This window comes from Gymnodraco acuticeps, unplaced genomic scaffold, assembly GCF_902827175.1.
Source record: "Gymnodraco acuticeps unplaced genomic scaffold, fGymAcu1.1, whole genome shotgun sequence".
In the NCBI taxonomy this organism is placed as follows: Eukaryota; Metazoa; Chordata; class Actinopteri; order Perciformes; family Bathydraconidae; genus Gymnodraco; species Gymnodraco acuticeps.
Genome location: NW_022990378.1, coordinates 1 through 10,065, shown reverse-complemented (window position 1 = coordinate 10,065; position 10,065 = coordinate 1). Strand labels below are relative to the sequence as shown.

Below are 10,065 nucleotides of genomic sequence, written 5' to 3'. Positions count from 1 at the left end.
GCTGGGGTTTTGCCACTTCTACCTAAGTGAAATATTATTCTATACGTGATTTAGCCAAATAAATAATTTAGCGTTTGAAGTTCTTTAAAGGTTGATTATCACCTAAACTTTTTTGTTCTCCTTTACCTCGTTTTAACTACTTTTGAACCAGATGCTAATATAACATCCTTTACAGTGTGACTAACAAAGATGCTCCATGATCTTATGACTGAAAAGGACACTCTTTTCATCTCAGTGACGGTGTGTATGTAGGTATAATGTGCAGAGGTAATAATGGCATGGAAACATCCAAAAGCAGTTATGAAACCTTAAAAATGTAAGCAAATTGTCAGTTTAATCATGCTCCACTCCATGTGTCCAATCATCTTGTATACAGCATCAGCTGAATGACTCGAATGTAAGAAGTACTTTCCACATGTTAGTTTTCCATAACATCTTTATTTAAAAGGATTTACAACACAAACTGGCACCACTTAATTTAAATGGCATCTTTTTTTTCATCCTTGCACAACGTACAAACAAACAGTGTCCCTTAAAAAAAAAAAAATTGGTAAACTCTAATATTCTGGCAGTTCAGGTTGTTTGTGATCTTTGATTAAGTGGCTTTTCAGGCTGTCGGAGAAAACCATTATTATACAGACATGGAAGGAAAAAGCCCTCAAACACACTTCTTCTTAATATCAACTGGGAACGATCGAACAACTGGATAACATATGCAGAAAACTCTGTTAAACTCTAGAGTGATGGTTAAAGACAATCAGATGATGTGTTCAGACCAGCTTCTGTTCACCTTCATCCGGTTGATTCACTTCTGCGACTCAACACTGAATCCTTGAACATATCTGCAAGTTATTGATTAAATGCAGACCGACAAAGACGTTAATATTGGACTTCCTGTGTCTGACACATGTTTGGATTTGACCCTTGAAGCTTTGAAAGATGTCGGATTCTAATGACCTTTACGTCCCATCACCTGTTAGTGATTTAAAAATATTCTTTTTTTTACATTTTAAGTGTGGAACAACACGGCTGAATGAATAATTGTTGTCCAATCAGATCGTGTGTTTTAGGAAGTCAGACTGCGATTGAAACGGAAGAAAAATGGTGCTCTTGTGTTCAGATGTTTCCAAGCAAACTAAGCAGGGGAATTCAAAAGGACTTCGGCAAACGTTAACTGCGACAAAGCCAGTTTGACATGTGACGATACTTTGGGGAAAAACAAGGGGTTTCTTTCTGATCTGGATCTAGAAAAGCTGCGACATTAGCTGAAGGAAGGAAGGTCTGACTGATAAAATGACTTTTCTATGGCAGGATTAATCATAGACAATGTGAGGTTAAAATTGACGTCAATGGTTTTCTGGATGTGTCTTGGGTTGTTAGTCTTAAATAAGGTGACAAACTGAAGAGATGTTTGCTCTACGCCTTACAATTTGTCAGTAAATACCCCACTAGTGAGACGACTCCACGTCATCACGCCCAACATTAGCCGCCTTTAGCTTAGCGTGGTGACGTGAAGTCGTGTGACCGTGCTGTAGTTCCTCGATAGCTCAATGTAAGCTTTTTAATTCCAAACACCTGGATAGGACAATAACTTTCTTAGTGAACAAACCCGGCACTGTGACACAAGGAAGGCATTATTTCAGATCTACAATAGTTAATTATCATCTAGCTGTTTATTCTACGGTTGGCATTAATTCCCTTTCACTGCTACTCTCAGAGACACGGAGCATTGTAAGAAAAACAATTAGAAATGAAGCTTTTCAACTACTTCCTCTTCCTGTGACGGTAAAATGGATTAATGAACGTCACGTGGAGGTGAACACAAGAGGAGATGAGCAACAGAGGGGGAAAACACATTTGATTGTGGAGGATGGAGAACATTTAGGGAGGGAAAGTGACTGCTCTTCCTCTGATGTACTCAGATAACGCTATGAAACAACTGGTGAACTACAAACACCCCCAAAACTCCAGTATTCAAATAGAAAAAGGTAATATAATGCATTTAAATTGCAAGAAACTGCAATAAAACTAAATGAAAATCATCTTCAGACACCAATAAAGCTTTAAATTGTCTTAACGTGGAAGGAAATTCACTCATGATGAGTTATTATTTTATATAAGGGAAACGTTTCCATCCAGAGGCCGTGACGTAACTCCCCCCCCCCAGAGTAAAGATGGAGATCAGGCGGTTCCTGCTGCGCCTGCTGGGACCGCTGTGGGGACCGCTGCAGCGTTTATTGCTTTCCCTCGATGTCTTTGACCACCTCTTCGACGACCGCCACCTCCAGACTTCATCTGAAGGAGAAACACAGGAGACCACCGTGAGACACAGAAATACACTAAACAGTAGGGGTGGGGGAAATAATCGATACTATGCGTGGCGATATTGTATCGACACACGGACGCCAAGTATCGATATTTTATTATATAAACTATTCATATTGCAAATCCAAATTAGTTTGGCAAAGAGACCATCAAATTCTGAGCGAGCGAAGAAAATAACTCATCACCTACTTCATGTGCAAAGACCTGCGTCCAATCAGCGCTGTGGAAAACGAAGGCTTTTGTCACATGCTAAAGACACCGGAACCCAATATATCATGCAATCATATACATCAATATATATCGCATCCCAATACTTAGCATATCGTAGAATGGCAATACTATCATATTGTGGCTTAAGTATCACGATAGTATCGTATGCATCGCGATAGTATCATATTGTGGCTTAAGTATCGCCATAGTATCGTATTGCGGCTTAAGTATCGCGATAGTATCGTATAGTGGTGTACCACAAGGTTCAGTTTTAGGTCCGCTATTATTCTCTATCTATATTAATAGTTTAGGTGAAAATGTCGAAGGAGCAACCTTACATTTTTATGCGGACGATACCGTTATGTACTGTGCAGGTCCCTCGATTAACGAGGCTGTTGTTAAATTACAGGCTGTTTTTAACATTATTCAGGCTCAGCTCTCTGAGCTTAAGCTTCTTTTAAATATGGATAAAACCAAGGTAATGCTCTTTCTAAAGCTAAAGCTAAAAATAAACCAGAGACTGCTTTGGATATTGTAACTACGCAAGGAATAAAACTCAAAGTGGTTACCTGTTACAAATACTTGGGTATCTGGCTTGATGATTGTCTCACTTTTAAACTTCATGTCAATAACCTGCTTAAAAAGCTGAGGGTTAGGCTAGGTTTCTTTTACAGAAATAAGTCCTGTTTCTCGCTTGAGGCCAGGAAAAGGCTCTGTGACCTTTTTACCTGTGCTGGACTATGGTGATTTGTTATATATGAATGCACCTGCCAATTACCTGAGCAAGTTAGATGCTGCGTATCACAGTGCACTGAGATTTTTGACAAATTGTAAAGCACTTACGCATCACTGTACCCTGTATACCAAGGCGGTTATGCCATCACTTACTGTACGGAGGCTCAGTCACTGGTACTTTTTCATTTACAAAGCCATGTTGGATAAACTACCATCTTATATCTGCTCCCTGATCTCTCTGCGAATTGAAAGTACTTATTGCCTGAGATCGCATGCTGTGGTTTTATTAAATGTGCCAAGTGCTAGGACTGTCTTAGGGAAGAAAGCTTTTAGATGTGCAGCTCCACTAACATGGAACAGTCTGCAAAAAGAATGGAAAATTACCAAGCTAGTACCACTACATGTTTTTAAAGCTCGGTTGGATGCTACAAAATCAGATGCTGTTGGTACCTGTACTTGTGGTTAAATATGTAAATTGTAATCCCTGTACATTTTGCTGTATGATGTCCTTTTGTTGTTCTGTTGTTTATGTTTTTATGTCTTCTTGTGGAACCTACTGCTGCAGGTCTCCCTTGAAAAAGAGATCATTGATCTCAATGGGATTTTACCTGGATAAATAAAGGTTTTGAATAGTGGCTTAAGTATCGCGATAGCATTGTATAGTGGCTTAAGTATCGCGATAGTATCGTATAGTGGCTTAAGTATTGCGATAGTATCGTATAGTGGCTTAAGTATTGCGATAGTATCGTATAGTGGCTTAAGTATCGCGATAGTATCGTATAGTGGCTTACGTATTGCGATAGTATCGTATAGTGGCTTAAGTATTGCGATAGTATCGTATAGTGGCTTAAGTATTGCGATAGCATCGTATAGTGGCTTAAGTATCGCGATAGTATCGTATAGTGGCTTACGTATTGCGATAGTATCGTATAGTGGCTTAAGTATTGCGATAGTATCGTATAGTGGCTTAAGTATTGCGATAGCATTGTATAGTGGCTTAAGTATCGCAATGCTATCATATCGTGGCTTAAGTATCGCAATACTATCGTATCGTGGTTTAAGTATTGCGATAGTATCATATTGTGGCTTAAGTATCGCAATAATATCATCGTGGCTTAAGTATCGCAATAATATCATATCGTGGCTTAAGTATCGCGATAGTATCGTATAGTGGCTTAAGTATTGCGATAGTATCGTATAGTGGCTTAAGTATTGCGATAGTATCGTATAGTGGCTTAAGTATTGCGATAGTATCGTATAGTGGCTTACGTATTGCGATAGTATCGTATAGTGGCTTAAGTATTGCGATAGTATCGTATAGTGGCTTAAGTATTGCGATAGCATTGTATAGTGGCTTAAGTATCGCAATGCTATCATATCGTGGCTTAAGTATCGCAATACTATCGTATCGTGGTTTAAGTATTGCGATAGTATCATATTGTGGCTTAAGTATCGCAATACTATCATCGTGGCTTAAGTATCGTAATGCTATCGTATCGTGGCTTAAGTATCGCAATGCTATCATATTGTGGCTTAAGTATTGCAATGCTATCATATCGTGGCTTAAGTATCGCAATACTATCATCGTGGCTTAAGTATCGCAATGCTATCATATCGTGGCTTAAGTATCGCAATACTATCATCGTGGCTTAAGTATCGCAATGCTATCGTATCGTGGGGAGCCTGGTGATTCCCACCCATAATAAACTGGATGCTCGAACAACAGATCAGATGTAAAGAGAAACAGGAATGCATTTCTTAGAAGTGCTTTAGGAATCAAAAGGTAGGAGGTTTTGTTACTGTTCGTCCTAGGGGGGAGGAATATAATGAAGAAGTTGATTCTCAACGGTTCAGGACATTTTTTAGTGGAGGTGGTACGCCCTTTTTAATGTCCTCACTTATTAAATATACATGTTTCTTTGAATGTAGGAGATAGCGATAACTTTAACACCCCACACACAGACACTCAAATCCAGCACCAGACACTTTTGTACGCTGCTATGGACAGTCTTGCACTAATGTACATTTTCAAAGATATTGAAGTGACTGTTATTTTGTATATATTGATTGTAGTGCTTATACGTATGTCTTAATTTGTGCATATGTATAAATGTGTCTGTTGATTGTGTATATACATATTTTTATATATCTTTGTTATTGTATTTGGGATTGTGGGAAACGGTATTTCGATCTCTGTCTGTACACACAAACTGAAAGATTCACAATAAAGTTGACTTTGGGAGGCCACCGTGAGACACAGGGGCAGAAATACACTAAACTGGATGCTCCAACAACAGAACAGAAGTAAGGAGAAACAGGAATGCAGTTCTTATAGGTGCTTTGGGATTAAAAGGGAAGAGATGTGGTTACTGTTCGTCCTAGGGGGGAGGAATATAATGAAGAGGGTCTTTCACAACAGTTCAGGAATTTATTTTTAGTGGTAAGCCCTTTTAAATGTCCTCACTTATATACATGTTTCATTTTATGTGGGATGTAGAGCCTTCACTAATAGAGTGGTGCAGCAATTAATCGATCTAATATCACTACTGGTTTCTGTTGGGGAATCATTTGCCCTAGTGTCCTCCTTCGCCCTCTGACGGAGCTGACCAACCTTGAGCAGCCGTTATCTCCCTTAAGGAGGGGCTGCCCTAGCATATTGTTGATGTTGCCAGTTTGTGAGCGGGCAACTCTCGGTCAGAGATTGTTATTGTTGTGGGACACCTGGAACCAGGGCCGGCCCTTGGCATAGGCATTATATGTGAATGCTAAGGGCGCATCAACCCATCGGGGGCGCCAACAATTTACATTTTTAAATTTCACAACAACACAATTTCCCGATTTTGGATCAACAAAGTACATCTTATTATCTTATACTAACATAACTACGCCTATTTGAACTGCCCCAGCCCCAGTAAAAACCAGAGGCTTATGTGAAATAGTTATTTTTTTTGAAATAATGGTTTTAGTGTGCAATTATAGGTTTTAATTTTGTATTAGTGTTAATTCAAAATAAATCAAACTCCCCAAAAACGTACACAGCTTCTGTGTGCTTTTATTAACATTGGAATTTACTGTGTGAGCGGCCGCGGGGGGGGGGGGGGGGTGAGCTTTAGAGAGCTCTCTCCTGAAAGACTGAGCGGCTCTGATAACCTCAGCTCAGTGAGGTAAAGGCACACCTTATATGATCATTATAGCCAGCTAAAATCTTGCCTAGGGCAGCAAATTGGTCAGGGCCGGCCCTGCCTGGAACACATCCTTCTCGGGGTGTAGATGACCCCGAGCCATAAGCGACAACAAATGTGATTCAGTGTCCTCAGCTGTTTAGTCTATCTATTGAAGAATGTTGATTATTACACTCTGAACTAGTTAAAACCTGGAGCTACAGAGGGGTGCGTCAGAATTGATTGTGGCATCTCATCCGTGTGGTCAGACCACGGTCTGACCACACGGATGAGATGCCACAATCAATTCTGACATGTCTTGTGAATTATCCGACCGAAGCTCCAAATAAACCGTCAGTGTTTGCCATCAAAGCTCCAGCTCTCCTCGTGTCTCTCTGAGTCCTGACTCCAATTGCTTCAGAAGTTTCCCCCACAGTTTCCTCATCTCCAAGTAACTTCACAAGTGAGACTGGCTGCTATCCTGAAATAAGGTCCTTGGTTACTCAAAACTAAAAGAGATTTTAGCGTTTTGTTCTACTTCCACATAAAACAGGTCTGGTGGATTTCAAAAGTGGTTATATTCTGCTATAATCCAAAATCACATCCCATTGGTTTTTCGTGGAGGGAACCAGGGCGATGCTGCCTAAAAAAAAAACTATCTCTCTATTGTAATGTTAAATAAAAGTGTAATGTTTTTATCTGACATTAGCAGGAGTGGTCTTAGTTTTAATCGGGGTGGCCCACCTCCACTACAGTACGGCAGATATGTTCATAGGGTAAGTGTATTAAGTGTATTGGCCAGGGAGAACACTTCACATTAGATTGATCAGGGTATATGCAGGAATCCTGAAGTCAGATGTAAAACCTTTAAAGACCTTTTTTAAGACGCTTTCCATACATTTTAAGACCTCATCGCCCCTTGGAGTTTTAACCGGTTACCTTGGCGACACACTTTACCTCACATTGACTATATACAGTATTGATTGTCCTTCTTCCTTATCTTCCAACCATTTGGACGCAGACTTGCATTTCCCCATAACGATGTTGCTTAGCAACCGGCGTAAACGGAACTTCGCGCGCTATCAAGCAGTGAGCGTGCGATGTCCTGTTCAGATGACGTCACATCCAACGGGATGCCATAAATAAACTACACAGAATCACACTACACACCTACGCCATGATTACATTCAGGCAGACTGTAGAATACAACCTCTTTGGACCATTTATATACTTACTGATACAAGCTACAAAATGTAACACCTTGGAAAATGCCGTTTAATAGCCTTAATTTTCGCTAAATTGATTAATCAACTTTTAATACTTTTTAAGACCCCGCGGACCCCCTGGAGATGTAAGAAAACTGCAACCCTTTCAAATTCAAAGACTCTAAATTAAAAAACATTGGGATCCAGTGCAGTAAATAGTTCAGGGTTTCCGCCAAGCAGTTGTTAGCCTGGTGGCAAATAGGTGTTAACGAGCAATCGGAATGATAATCAAGAAATATCATGTACTCTGGGGGGAAGTTGGGTTTGGTGACAGTATCTCAAAAGATATATATATATAAACGCAAGGAGTTACAGAAGATAAATTCAAACAAATATTAAATAAAATAAGGTTATATTGAGATCACGAGTTAAAGTAAAAATGTGTGCAGTGTACTACAATATATATATAACATGTCATACACTATAAGCAGTGGTGTATGACTAGTAATAAGATTCCCTATAGAGCGCCACAGTGACGCGTCCTAAAACCCGGAAGTAAGTCAGCATTTCACCACTTCCGGTTCCTTCGACAAAAAAGCAATGGGATTTCTCCTTTTTTGGAAAATATCTGGAACTAAGGTCTGTGGTTGAGACACATCGAAGAGACGGATCACGTTTTGTTCTACGACATTAAATCCATCAGCAGATGGTGATTTCTGAAGAGTTGACGTGTCTGAAAAACGATGGTTGTTACCAAGTGGCTGAATAGGACTACAGAAGTTGTCGAGGCCGTTGTACGTCATTACGCCGAACACGTAAACACTCCTCTAACAGGGTTCATACACTTTTTCACCAATGATTTTCAATGACTTTTCCAGGACTTCTCCATTACCTAATTTTCCATGACCAAAAAAATGACTCTTTCTCAGCGTACCACTGAAGATGGTTTATTTTAACATGGAACAGGAAGATAAGGTCTGCATCTGAAACATGTTGTGCCTCTAAAACAAATCAAATAGGCTTACTAGCTTCTACACGCTGAAGCCACTAAAATCTCACCAGCAAAACACCTCGTCAGTTAAATGCCATTTTACGTTTCATTACTATACGATACAGTATTATTATATCATTATAGTATTACTATTTCGGCGATTAGATAAAATATTAATTATATTTGATGCAAGTTTAGTCACATTTCCATGACTTTTCCAAAACTTTGGGAAAAATATTGTTTTCCAGAACTTTCCCAGGGCCTGGAATTAGCATTTTGAATTTCCATGACTTTTCCAGGTTTTTAATGACCGTAAGAACCCTGCTCTAAGTTAGTTTCTGTTCTGCTTGAAAGCAAGTCCCTGCCTCCTGCAGACTGTTCAAACAAACGCTTCAACTCGTTCCATTTTGAATCTGTATGTTTGAATATGGATCTGAAGCCGGCGTGACGTTGAAGCAGCGACCCTGCTGTAGTTCGTTTATAGCATAACGTTAGCATTTAGCTTCTGGCGACTAGATTTATGATTAGAAAATGATAAAAGTAGGGTAGACATGTGGAGATTATCCGGCTGAACAAAACGTGACCCGTCTCTTAAATGTGTTTCAACCACAGACCTTAGTTCCAGCTGTTTTCCAAAACCCTATGGAGAGATAGCATTGCGTTTTTGTCGAAGGAACCGGAAGGAGTTTACTTCCGGGTTTTAGGACGCGTCACTCCGGCACTCTATAGAGTTCATATTTAAACTGTATTTATCGTGTACGTCAGGCTTTCTAAACCCTGGCGGAAACCCTGGCACTTCAGCAAATCAAAAACATGTTCTATTGCAAGTGGTTCACAAGTGAGACTGTGAGTCAGGCGGGAGCGGGAGTTTGCATGCTCAGAAAACATGGGTTTAAAAAGTTAAGAGTAAAGAAACCAACAACATCCGAGCTGTAGGAGACGGGCGCCTCGTCAGAAACGCTTTACCTTGTTCTCTTTGTTTCCGTCTTTACACAGAGACTCATCCTCTGTCTGATGCAGCGAGAGAGAGGGAGGAAGGGCGAGAGAGGGTTAACGGGGAGGAGAATTAGGAAGGAGAGAGGAGGGAGGAGGTGAGGAGATGAGGAGATGGAGAGGCAGAGGGAGAGAGAGAGTTAACGGGGAGAAGGAATCAGGAAGGGGAAAGGAGGGAGGAGGTGAAGAGATGGAGAGGCAGAGGGAGAGAGAGAGAGTTAACGGGGAGAAGGAATCAGGAGAAGAGATGGAGAGGTGAGGAGATGAAGAATGAGGGTGTGAGGAGATGAGAAGGAGAGTGAGGGTGTGAGGAGATGAGAAGGAGAATGAGGGTGTGAGGAGATGAGAAGGAGAGTGAGGGTGTGAGGAGATGAGAAGGAGAGTGAGGGTGTGAGAAGGAGATGAGAAGGAGAGTGAGGGTGTGAGGAGGTGAGAAGGAGAGTGA

At 40.5% G+C, this 10,065-nt stretch overlaps 1 long non-coding RNA gene across 1 annotated transcript; it reads right to left on the bottom strand.

The window, feature by feature from the left end:
• Positions 1-418: 418 nt before the first annotated feature.
• Positions 419-9,788, bottom strand: LOC117551478. The gene is made up of 2 exons (XR_004569792.1): positions 9,594-9,788; positions 419-2,295 (listed from the first exon to the last, which is right to left on the bottom strand). It is a non-coding gene; the product is annotated as an uncharacterized LOC117551478 (long non-coding RNA).
• Between the last annotated feature and the right edge of the window lie 277 nt (positions 9,789-10,065).